Genomic DNA, 13,162 nt, shown 5'->3' with positions numbered 1-13,162 from the left:
TTCCCCCATGCCACTGTGCCACACTCCCTTAACCACCATCCTCTCTTTTTTAAGCCCCTTCATTTGGTACCATGACTTCCGGTGAGAAACACCATAGGTTTTGCTTAAGTACTCTCACATTCAGTCTCATAAACTGCATTCCTAGGTACTCACAATGAAGAAAGAACTATAAATAAGCATGAAGATTCAGCTGCTGGGACGTTCACTGAAGTGCCATTTCAAAAATGCAAACACAGTAAACCACCCAAGTTTTCCCTAACAAGGGAGAAGTCTATACCCTTTAAAACTGATATTATAGATGTGGTTACACTGGCTTGGAAGGACAACAGTGTCATACTGCTAAATGAAAACAGTATACTATAAATACAATAAACAACTTCAATGCTTATAATAATACTCATTTACACGCATAGAGTAAGGAGAAGAATCTTACTTTGTATTGACTTGGGAATAAATACCATTTTCCCATGCGCCTGTACAACACATACCAACAAGTATTTTGAGAATATCAAGGGTGTAGCTTTGGAGCTCTTAATTAGCATGACAGAGTCAATGAATGATATCCTAAATGTAGAATCAAATAAGTCACGACTAGACAACTAAATGACTCATGTAGCTAATCAGACACCTCACAATTAGGTGAAGGAGGGAGGTGACTCAGTCACAATAACACTGAGACGCCCAGGAGCCTTGGACCTAACAGGGCACCTGACAGGAAACACCTGCATTGAGTCGGCAGGGGTGGTCTCAAGATTACACCCCAGACAACAGTTCTGCAGTCTATGCACACAGCGTCCTACAGAAAGCATTCAAATGGGTTTTGACACTCCTAGTTCTGGATCCCCCCAAGTGAAGGGAGAAAATAAAATTCACAAAAGATGTTGAGTTACTGTCCGTAAGATACAAAAGCCAATGCTGGTTCTGGATAACTAACCCTGGGCCTGGCTAGAATGTTGACTAGGAGATTCCTCCTTGTTATTTTAGAAACCCAGGGAAGTTACCATTCTGGACTTCTCAGGCCCTAGCATTGCTTCACCTTTCAACTCCTGGACCTCAGACCTCAGGCTGCATTCATTTACGTGTTATTCTATTAGCTGCCCCTGTCGTTCTGCCACAGTGAATGCTCTCCTAACTTTCCCCACCGACAGCGTCCGAATCCCTCATTCCCTATCTATGAATTAGTTCCCCTATATAGTTTATGAATATGCATACCTTATCCATGTCTAAGTAGCTAACGTCCTTCAAGCGCTCACTTTGCTTGCCAAATATTGTTCAAAGCATTTATACACAGTGTTGTGTTTGTCTGTGCATTTGTTTTGTTTACTTGTGTATTTATTCTCATTCACCCTGTCTCAAAAAACAAACAAACAAAAAAGAGTCTCACATTCACATGACCCAGACTGGCCTTTCCTGGTATCCAAAGTTGGTCTCGAACCCTTGATCCTTCTATATCCACAGTCTAGATCCTTCTATATCCACTGCTGGGATTGATTGTACACATTCACCCTTGGCTGAATTGTCCCATTTAATTATCAAGGAAACCATTTCATGCAGGAACTGCTATTATTTTCAGCTTTATTTCAGATTAGGTGACTGAGGCATTTAACGACTGTCTGGCTTGTCCAAGGCCTTGGAGGGAAACTCCCTGAGCTGAAAGCAAGTCCACGTTTATCAGGTCCTTGTGATTGCTTGTTTGTTTGTTTTCAAGATAGGGTTTCTCTTTGTAGCCAGGCTGGTGTAGGACTTACAGAGATCCTCCTGCCTCTGCTCCCTGAGTTCTGGGATTAAAGGTCTGTACCACCACCACCCAGCCATGCTGTGCTTTTAAAAACTACATTTATCTGGAAAAGTATCTGTATATTGTACCAAATTGTTAAATATTTGTCTGATGAAATTGCACTTGTAAAAGGGCCCCAGAGCATAACTGGTTGCATGACAGAGTACTATTCCAGCCAAAGAAATCAGCATATAGACACCACCAGTCAAAACAAAAACAAAGACCCAAGTCATCAAAGACCAGAGTTCTGGGAAAACCTCTAAAAGCACTAACCATGTGAAACATCACTGGATCCTCCCTGTGTGTGCAGGGATATGAGAGGAGGCTACCTCTTGTTCTCTCTCTCTCTCTCTCTCTCTCTCTCTCTCTCTCTCTCTCTCAACCCCATTTCTCCCACCCTACCCCCAGCCCTGTGTCTTTCTATGTGTTTCTGTCGTCAGATCTGTTTCTCTATTGACAAGTAGCTTTCTCTGATATGAGAACCCTCTGGCTTAAGACCTGTGGCCCCTCCTGCTGGGACCTGTGTAAATGTGGGGGCTTTTCTTCTTGTCCCCAACCTCCCAGAATAATGACTCTGAGACTCAAATTATATTTATAAATACCTTGACCATAAGCTTTGACTGTTTCCCCGACCTGCTCATATATTAATCATCCTCTTATTCTATTCTGGTCTCCTCTGTTGAGCTCCTATGCTTTTGTCCTTCTCCAAGTTCTTGGATGGATCCACCCCACCCCTGCTCTGTCCCAGAATCCTTGGTTCTACTGGCCGGTCAGTCAGCTTTGTTTAACAGGTGAAGCCTCCAAACAGACATAAGAGATTCCTTTTACAGTTCTGAATCCTTTTTTCTTTTCTGCCAGCTTGCCCAGAGAACACCCCCTAAGAACACACACACACACACACACACACACACACCCCACCACCCAACTACCTATCCTGCTCTGCAAGCAGCAGCATTTGTTTTGTTGCTTGACTCCAGCTCACAGTCAGGTTTGGTTCCTGTGAGAAGGTGGGGAAGGGCTGGACCTCTCATCCAGGGCCTGTGACATCTAAGCAGAATGCACAGAGAGAGAGAGAGAGAGAATAGTTCCCCCAGGTGAGTATTCCCTCCATTCCTTCCCTGATCTATGCAGCAGCCTGGAACGGGAAAGTTCCCCTGGTCTGAGACCAAAAGAAAAGAAAGAGTCCCATCCCTTTATTTTTCATGGTTTACATCTCTCTTTTAACCAGTAATCTGCACAATTGGAAAACTAAAACCCACCAGTCTCTGAAAAAGTAAAATGTAATAAAATAATAATAATAATAATAATAATAATTGTTCCTGGGTTGGGCAGGGGGATTGCTGCCAAACAACCCAGTCTGGACAGAGGGAATTTTCCCCTCTGTCCAACACTGACGAAGGAGACTTTAAACAATTTTTTGCTAGGTCCTTTTTAGTAGAATTAAAGACAACTGCTAAAACAATTTCCTTCGTTACCCAGTTGCCCCCATATATTAGGAAAAAGTTATAAAATGTCAGAATAAGTTAAAGGTATAAGTAGATCCCAGTCGTTGGAGATAGATCAAAAGGTGGTTAATAACAATTAACAACTGAGAGACAAGACCTTTTGAGACCTTTTGCATAAACTCAAAAACACTGTCACATTTTTTGATGATCAAACACAATGAGACTTACAGATACCCAGCAAAATGTTGGCGTCTTACCCTCTGTCAGAAGACTATATCCTAGATGAAAGTTCTATCTCCAATCAAATATATAGTGGGGCTATCTCTCAGACTGAGGACAAAGATTCCTGAGGGTATGGGTAGTAATCAACTCCCCAGGACTGGCTCAACCTCAAGTTCCTATTAACCAATTAAGCTACTCCCAACCAGATTAAATTATACCCAATGACCTTGGAAACAAAAGGGGGGAATTGTGGTTCATACTGCCTGGCTTGGAGAGACAGGCATCCTGGTGCCCTGCCAGCTACCCTGAAATACACCTTTCCTGTCTCTGAAGAAACCTGGGACTTCTGATTTCCACAAATCCGATTCTTCCAGAGAAACAGGCATATGCTGTCTTGAACCTGAAAGATGTGTTCTTCAACCTCCCATTGGCAGAGGTGAGCCAATCCATCATTGCTTTGAAATGGGCAAGCTCAGAGGGAGGCTACTGTGGCCAACCGACATGGGCCAGCTTGTCCCAAAGATTTAAAAGTTTTCCAATCCTATTTGATGAGATACCAATGCTGATATCCTTCTCTTCTGTGACAGGTTGTCCTAGAAAATAGGTTATAAAAGGTCCACTAAAGAACTTCTGCCAGAGTTATAGACCTTGGGCTACAAAAGACCTTTCAGCTAAGAAAGCCCAACATTGTACATCCGAGGCTACTTTGGCTCCCAGCTGAGGAGAGGCAAAAAGGAGATGCCTGTCTCCTGGTAGGGTTGCTGCCATCAGCCTTCAGATAGCAACTCCAAAGACTAAGAGACAGGCTCATGAGTCCCTAGGTGCAGCTAGGTATTGCTACCTCTGGACCAGAGTTCACAAGAAATAGCAAGGCCTCTACACACCAATACAAACTGGGCACTGAGCCCTAATGTGGACTGAGACTAAACCAAAGACATCCAAGGCTTTAAAAAAACAGCCCTAACTTTGACTCTAGCCCTAGCAGGTCCAGAAGTAGTAGAAAGGAAAGGTTAAGAGAGCAGAGGAGGGTGTGTAGAAATAGTTCTTTGGAGCAATTTTAATTTGCATTGTCAGGTCACATGAATCAGCAGTGGCAGCTCGATCCAGTCGCAAACACCATTGTGAATCAGCAATGGCAGGTAGAACCAGAAGAAACAGGCTCTGCCAAAAGTCAGCAGAAGCTGCAAGAAACCATCAGAATACCACCAGAAGTTCTTTGGTGCATTTCTCTCTGTGAAGTCACAACAAATGATGACCAGCAATGAGTGGCAAGGTGAACCAATACTACACAGCACTGCCCACTGTCTGTTGGGTTATATTTATACCCTTTCCAAACACCACGTGTTCTCTCAAGCATCCAGTCTAGCAAAACATCACATGCCCCCTTTCCAGGCTACTTTGGGAAAAACACCATGTCTGTTCTCAGCAAGGCATTCTCCCATGTGTGTCTGCTTCAGGAAAACCATCTTTACAAGACAGTTCCCAGAGTCTCCACTCTGGAAACCAGAAATTTCTACTTCATACTTATCCGGGGTCTACAAATCTTTCTGAGTTGCTCAGGTCAAGGTATGTTATACCTAGACTGGACAGCCTAGTAGGAATATATTAGCCAGATGCCAGGTTTGTGCTCAAATAAATCCAAAACAGAGAACCCTTACTCAGGAAGGGGGCCAAATGAAAGGTCGACTTGATTTGACAAACTCTGCGGAAATTGATTTCACTGAGATCTAGTCTGCCAGGGGAAGATAAGAATGCACACTAATTTTTATAGATAGCTTTTCTGGGTGGGATAGAAGTATTTCTCATATGGACTGAAATTGCTAAAACACTTCTCTGGGCACTGATTCCCTGGTTAGGTTTCCTCCTAGAAATGGTGTCTGACAAAAGCCTGGCCGTCAAATCCAAAACCTCTCAATCAATCGCTAACGCTTTAGACATAGACTCAAAACTTGGGATTATAAAAATAAGACTTCCTTGAAAATTCCTTTAAAAAAATATTATGGCTTTTGGGAAACAGGAAAAACATGAGGATTCTGACACCGCTATGCCACAGAAAAGGACCCTGAGGCTAGACTTACTTAGTTGTCCTAAACACATCCAGACCCAGAGTCCGGGAAGCTAAGGATCCCCATCCCCATTTCCCATTCCTGACAAGGTCTGTCTCTTAGTTAATCCTTCTCAGAAATTAACCAGGATTACTGGTTATGCTTAGATATCCTCCCACCCCCTATGGTACATAGAAATAGGAACTAACCCCAGACCATCAGACTGTTGACTGACAAAACTCATTGTGACTTGGGGCAGTCAAAATTAACATGAGAGTTCTTACAGGGGCCTGAAACTTGTCTAATATCCAAAGCCTTTACACTTCCCCTTATTCTGATGTCTGCTGTTTTGCCTTACAGGTTAATTCATCTGGATAATAGTAATATCACCGAGCCGCTGGGACTACTTGCTGGGCATGTACTAATGGTTTGACTAAATGTGCCTCCTCTGATGCTTACCAAATCAAGCAGACAGGCTGATGAGAACCTAAAGGCATCCAAACAAGCTAGAGTCCCTTGCACGACTGGTCCTACAAAATTAGAGAGGCTTAGATTTGCTTCTCATGAAATAAAGGAAACTATGTTTGGCTTTGGGGGGAAAATGGTGTTTCCATGCTAATTGATCAGGAGTAATTTAGAGATACAAAGACATTAACTAGATAATTAATACCAGTTTCTGTTGTTCTCTTGCTACCCGGGGGTAACTACTCTGCTATCAGCATTGGCTGCGTCTTTAATTCCCATTTTGAATGAATTACTGGTGGAGCCCTGTATCTTAAACTATGGGTCAATTGTCTATCCGTTCATTAAAATTTAATGGTCCTTAGAAACAGCTACACCTCTTTAAAGCAGTACAAGTCCATGATTTGACTCAGTCACTAAGACTCTACAGGGCTCCAGATCTTAGTATTATTCAGGCCTTAAAACCAGCATGTGAACAGCACCACCAGCCAAAATGAAAACAAAGACAGAGTGAATAATCCATCAAAGTCCTTAATTCTGGGAAAGTCTCTAAATGTACTAACCTTATTTTTGACTTCAGTAGCTCTGCCTATGGCTAACTGTTTTTTCTAACTGAAGTATGTCGACGCAGACTATGGGTTTTGTGCTTAAAAGCTTACCTTGAGAAAGGCTCAGGGCTACACTAAGATCCTAAACACCCAGTGTAATTGAAAGCTGGCTATTAAAAACTTTCTATTGGCTTAAGTCTTCTCTGGAGGATACCCACAACAGAGTTATGAAAGGATATCCATTTCTGACTTCTGTTTTTCTATTTTGATTAGAGTTGATAGAAATGAGTATATTACATCATTTTTTAGCATTTTTGTAACTCCTCCCAGATCCACACCCCCTTCCCTACCTACAAACTCTGCATCTCCCCCACCCCCATGGGTCAAGTCCACTTGTGCTGCCCGTGTACCCATGAGTGTGTAAACTTCCACTGGAGCACGGTCAATCTACCAATGTACAACACTGTTAGAGAAAGCTGTCTGTCTCTCTGTCAGAAGCTACCAATTGCCAATAGGAGTGGAACTTCCTGTCTATCCCGCCTCTCCATACTGAGATTTGGTCAGGTTTGAGCTTTCAGAGAGTTCGTGCGTTCTGTCAACTGCTGTGATTTAATATGTGTGATTTAATGTGTGCCCCGTGGACACTGGCTCTTCTTCATCTCCCTCCCGGGTTCTGAGCACAGGTGACCTTCCTCTCTGTTCTCACTCCTGCATAGGAGATGCCACTAGGAAAGGCGCATCACCCCATGGATGGACTCCACCGCTATCAAGGGAGTTTAACTATCACCAGATCAATGTGGGACTCAGAAAGCATCCCACATATCCAGGAAGATTCCGTTGTACTTCCGGGTTCTTACCTTCTTCATTTGCTCCCATTTGAGCTACAGCCATATTTTAACTTTGTTTGTTCCTTTGGGTTTGGGTTTTGTTTAAACTCCACAAATGTTATTTTGTGATACTGATGGCTGAACCTAGGACTGGGAGGAGAAAGACCAAGGGCCCAAATCACCATGGCCAAATTAATTAAAGCAAGCATTTATTATTATTATTATTATTATTATTATTATTATTATTATTATTGTACAGGTGCTGCCTCCTCCTAAGGTGGGGTTTCAGAGGTCAGTCTTGGAAGTGAAGAAGACAAGGCTTTTAAAGCTCAGAGGTAAGGAGTTTCCAAATACGAGATTTGGCGGGCAAAATAGGCTAGGGTACAGGACCAGAACATAAGCATAACAAGTTAGTTCCTCCTGAAACAAAGACATAGTTGCAAGGCGGACATAACAAGGCAGTCATTGTTAGGTGAGTCTCTGCTCACCACCCCCATCCCGTTTCCCACAAGCCAGGAAACCCTGTCTGTGCTTCTACCCCGATCTCCTCCTTCATGGAGACAACTGGCTAACACATCACCATCCCTCATCTCCTGTTGCTGGCAACCCAGAAAATAGTGACCATCCAGGGATTCGGGTTTGAAGGTATCTTGGCACAACCCCTGTTCCTAGCTGACACACCCTCACTCCTCTCCTAAGTTCTATGAAACCCCTTTGCTTTAACCCAGGTTTTCAGCTCCACTAAACTCCCCCTGTGCGATCTAAGAACCAGCCTGGAAGCTGTCTCTCAATAAACCTGCCTTTATCGTATTGATTTACCTTGAACTGGCATATGAGTTGGCAGAGAAACCCGTTAGTCATATTAACAAGCAGTTATAACAAGGTTGTCATAGGTGGTCGTATAACCTTTGAAACATAGGTAGGGTTGCAAGATGGTTATAAACAACTTTTTGAAACAAAGGCATGGCTCATTTCTGGAGCAGGCATTACAGAACCATCTGTAGTTAAAGTTATGCTAGACCTGATTTTGGGGGGAGGGGTAGGGAGAGTTTCCATGATATTCTGATTAAACAAAATTTATTTAGACTGGCCAGTCAGTGCCTCTCCCAAAGTCAGTATTACAGAGAGCAGACCCTTATCAGCTTTTGAGGTCCCTATTATGGGGATAATTAGCTATTAGTACCTAGACAGAAGAGCAGGGGACTCAGGGCTCAAGGGTTTCTGTGGGGTAAAGTGTGATAGAAAACAGCTGCCAGGATAAAGAAGGAAATGAGAACTATGAGAATGTATCATGTGCAAGGCGAGCCCTCCGAGTGTCTGGAAAGGCATATTTTCATAAGGCAAGTGGGCAGTGATATGTTGCAGGTTCGGGAGTTTGGCAAAGCAAAGGAGTGAATATACATCTTGGGGTTACAAGTTTGGTGTAGACAGAAAAACATGGCTTGCAGGATACACTGGACATAGGCAACAGACATTTCTTGTAGGGAAGGGAGACTTAACAACAATGCATAACAGTGTGGCTACTGTTTCGGTTGCACAACTACAGGTGAGACATAGCCCAGTCTTTGAGAAACAGAGGTCTAATCATAAACAGAAACAAACCTAGAGTGTTTTTACTAAAATGGAGGCAGGCTGGTTCTTTAGGACCTCATGCATCCTAGGCAAGTGCCCTACCACTGGTCAGTATCTGCAGGTGTCCATAAGTACTCTACAAGTAGTTCTCAGTTAGTATGTTTGTATCCGAAGGGGCTCTAGTGGACCTGAGCATGGCAAACCTGGCTCTGGTAGGCCTTGCCCTCCTCCTCCATTTCTTCTGCCTTGCTAAACTGTTAGATTACATTTCTAAAGCTAAACACCAAGGTCTGTTTCCTTATTTGGTCACTTCTTCCTCCTGAGGCTGACTATCAGGGTTCAGCTGCCAAAGTGGTAAAGTCCAGCAGTCAAAAGCCTCCTTCTTGGGTCACCTAATTAATCTGCCCAATTAAAATTAAACACCTCATCCTAGCATGGGGGTTTCTCTTTTCCCTTTATAAACCACCATTTTCCTATGGGCCTCATCTGTCTCTTCTTTATCTAGAGGCAGTTCTTTGTCCCTCTGGGAAAAATACCCCTTCCTATTCTCCCTTGCCCTTTTCTCTCTTTTCCCTTATTTCTCTTCTCTTCTTCCTTGTCCTCTGTCTCTCATATATATATATATATATATATATATATATATATATATATATATATATATATATATATCAGGAGTACTCTGTACTCGACTATCTCTCCACCCTCCTGTTTAAAAGCTCATAAAGGCTAAGTGAGAACCTAACCAAAAATAATCAAAAGTATAATACTGTAATACAACATACAAATTTCAACCTGATTTCTGTAAAGTTTCTAAATAGCTTTAGATGAAGATGTTTAAAAATTATTGGAAGATGGCTTCGAGGAGAACATCTCTTTGCGGGGAGATACAACACACATGTTAATGCACCCAGAAAGGGCATTCAGACTGACCCCATAGAACAATTTCCCCAATTCTAACTTGGGGAACCAATGAGCTCCTATTGGGACTCCTAAATAGAAGTCTGGTGAAGGGTTACTCATAGGAGCAGCAAAGAGCAAATGGCACACAACAGCACAACACAGTGGGTGAGAGCGATGACTCATTAAAGTCACAACCCTGGAGCTCTCCATACATTAGCATGCATCCCAGCAAGCCAAATCTCTCCTCTGTTCTCGCAGTCTCCAATCCCCTCCCCGCCCCCGCGCCGCGCCACCCTGTTGTTTACACTTTTTATACCTCCGGGAAGGAGCCTTCAAGAATCTTCCAAATTTCTGCTCCTCTATTGAACCTCCAACCCCCCCACCTCCACGCCCTTGGAGGGAATGTTTGTATTTGCATGGAAATGCCTTTACAATAAGCATTAACAAACTAGTCAGACTGAGCTGTGAGATGGACTCCTCAATCGCTACATCCCTCAAAATCTTCAAAGCAAGGAAGCCGGGTAGGGGCAGGTCTTCTAATCTGGAGCATAGTCTCCTCAAGGAGTGAGGCGAGATTTTGGGCACAAAGAATCAAAATACGAACAGCGCAGAACCTTTTTGGAATTCTCGACCTGCTTTCAAGTGATTCCGTGAACTGCGGCTTTGGAGAACAGGATGGGACTAGAAAGATAAGCTCATCGCGAACCTGGTGAGAATCGGGTGCCAGACTAGAAAGCTAGAACCCATCACCGAGTCAGGATCCACGCATGGGCGTTTGGGGAGGTCCAAGTGGTGGCTGGCCCTGGAGCATTAGCTGTGTGAGCCTGAGTTGCAGCAGCTAGGAGCTGTCCGGAGGCCGGGCCACACGCTCCTCCCCTGTCCCTCAGGGCAACCCTAGGAGGGGAGGGTCGAGCCTAAAGGTAGATTTTAAGAGGCGGAATGCTCAATTCATCCCTGAGTTACTCTCTCCCCGGGAGGAAAACGACTGTCTGGAAGCCTGCGGTGCTACGATTTGACTCGCGCTGGTGGCATTGCTGCGCCCAGGGATCTGGGTACCAGGGAGTCAGAGCAGTGACCAGGTAAGGAGCCCCGGGACAGGGAAGGGCTTGAGCTGAGGTCTTGTGGTGCTGTCACTGAGTTACTGCGGGGACGTGGGAGCGTGGTCCGCAGGGAGGGTGGGCTGGAACCACAACATCCTGCTGTTCGGTTCAGGACTCACCTCGGAGCTCCCCCGAATCAGGGCTCCAGATTTGTTGCACAGAGGTGACTGGTTGCTTCGGAAAAAGCCGCCCTAAAAATTTAGTATCGAGGGGGAGGCAGGTCAATCCTGTGAAGCAGGGACAAGTGCTGTTCTTAGATCTCATCCTGGGGCACGCGCGCGCGCGCACACACACACACACACACACACACACACACACACACACACACACACTTACTTAAGAGGAATATCCCAGATCTAAGAAGTTTTCGAATAGAATTATAAAAATAAAGCGATGCTGCCGCTCTTTCTTGGGGCATCTGGCTGCTGGCCAGATGAAATGATTTCTACAAAGCCAAGCAAGCCCAAAAAATGGAACATGGTCCTCTGAAGGTTTCTATTTTGTCCCGTGGGATTCACTGCCAGGTCAGGTCGTGGGAAGGAAGGAAGGAAAGAACCAAGGAAGGAATGAAGGAAGGAAGGAAGGAAGAAAGGAAGGAAGGAAGGAAGGAAGGAAGGAAGGAAGGAAGGAAGGCTCTTACTCTCACAGAGCTGTCACTTCTGAAAGGCATGCAATCTGATTTGGGCGGCACATGATACCAAATTACACATGCACGAATTACATTTGACCCACATAAGATTGCTGAGCTGGGAGACTGGTGTATGAGCAGGAGTGTGTGTGTGTGTGTGTGTGTGTGTGTGTGTGTGTGTGTGTGTGTGTGTGTGTGTTGGAGTCACGTTGAACTCCTGGGTGAGGAATCAAACCAAAGGGGTCTGGAGGATCCTGGAGAACTGCCAGCACCTAGGCAGATTTTCCTTACTGAGGGACCCTAGCAATCTTACAAAAGAGACAGCTTACTGATTTAGAGTCCTGAGAATGCCAGCTTCATGTTCTTGCCGTGAGGAGTTGAGGTTTATTTTCCTTCCCCAGGCACCTGTACACAGAACCTGTCCCTCACCGTGTACTGATACCACCCTTGAACTGGCATCCAGGCTGGCACTGACCTCCCTGACCCTGAGGCTGAAGGCTCAACATTCTGAGCCTCTGAGAGCTTGTGTGGAGGGACTTTAATGAGTCTCAGGTACTCATTAAGCAATTGAGGATTTCCCTCTGAGGTGTGAAGGGCGGGGCCAGGATTCCCTCACAGCCAGGGCCTTTCATTTCCTCTCACTAGTCATAAAAAACTCACTAGTCATAAAGAACTCCTAGGGACTCTAACTAATCCCCTCCTCCATTCTATTTGCAAACAAATAACTTAGCATCCTCTTTGAGATGGCCTCAGCATATAGAATTAAGCAATGGGGTACTTGGAATAGGGGTCCTTGGGAAGGACTCTTTCTAGGGGGACCTTTTTGTTCTTATTTCTTTGTTCTTCTGAGGAAAGTCACCTGCAGCCCAGGCTGGGATTTGTCTGAGCTGCTGGTTTTGGTTTCTTTATCTCCTGAAACCTGCCAGTTTTTCATAATGTGTGATTAGGAGCTGAGCCTGGCTGACCCACTGATCCTAAAATGTACAGAGAGCCATTTCTATCAAGTAAAGCCTGGATGAGGAAGTATTGGATAAAAAGGAGTTGAAGGAGGGAACATTTGGTTCTAAATTATGTTGCTCCAGAATTTTGAGGAAGCTCTGTGGTCTGATGGCATGAGAAGGAGGAAGGTTCCTACTTCTGTGGCCTGCAATCCCCACTACTGTAATAAACTTTGTGAAAACATATATATATATATATATATATATATATATATGAATATATATAACATCATAATACTTTATATAATATATAATTGTAACATATCATATTTCCTCTCACTAGTTATCATATTAATTATATACTATATGTTATTATATAATTACAACATTTATTATAATGATATGTAGCATAAAATATATTGTTTATTAACATGACATATTAATAATGTATTATATATAAATAAAATACAATATATCTTATATATTACATATGATATAATAATTGTATTAAATATAACTAAATATAATTAATTATACTAATAAATATAATAAATATAACATAATAATAACTAGTAAATACAAATGTAGTATATATTATTATATATCATACATCAGGCATCATTATCATACATCATTTATTATATGTTATATGTTATAAATTACATATTATATTACATATCATCTATCATATTATGTAT

At 43.3% G+C, this 13,162-nt stretch overlaps 1 protein-coding gene across 1 annotated transcript in view; it reads left to right on the top strand.

The window, feature by feature from the left end:
- Window positions 1–10,608: 10,608 nt before the first annotated feature.
- The window catches only part of Pla2g7 (phospholipase A2 group VII), a 44,634-nt gene continuing 42,080 nt past the window's right edge, over window positions 10,609–13,162 (top strand). The window contains exon 1 of the mRNA XM_052192541.1: window positions 10,609–10,877. The gene's annotated coding sequence lies outside the window, so the exon portion shown is untranslated. The remainder of the gene's footprint in view (window positions 10,878–13,162) is intronic.

Source organism: Apodemus sylvaticus, chromosome 9 (genome assembly GCF_947179515.1).
Source record: "Apodemus sylvaticus chromosome 9, mApoSyl1.1, whole genome shotgun sequence".
NCBI lineage: Eukaryota > Metazoa > Chordata > Mammalia > Rodentia > Muridae > Apodemus > Apodemus sylvaticus.
The sequence above is the reverse complement of the archived record's forward strand: the minus strand, read 5'-3'. Positions and strand labels throughout refer to the sequence as shown.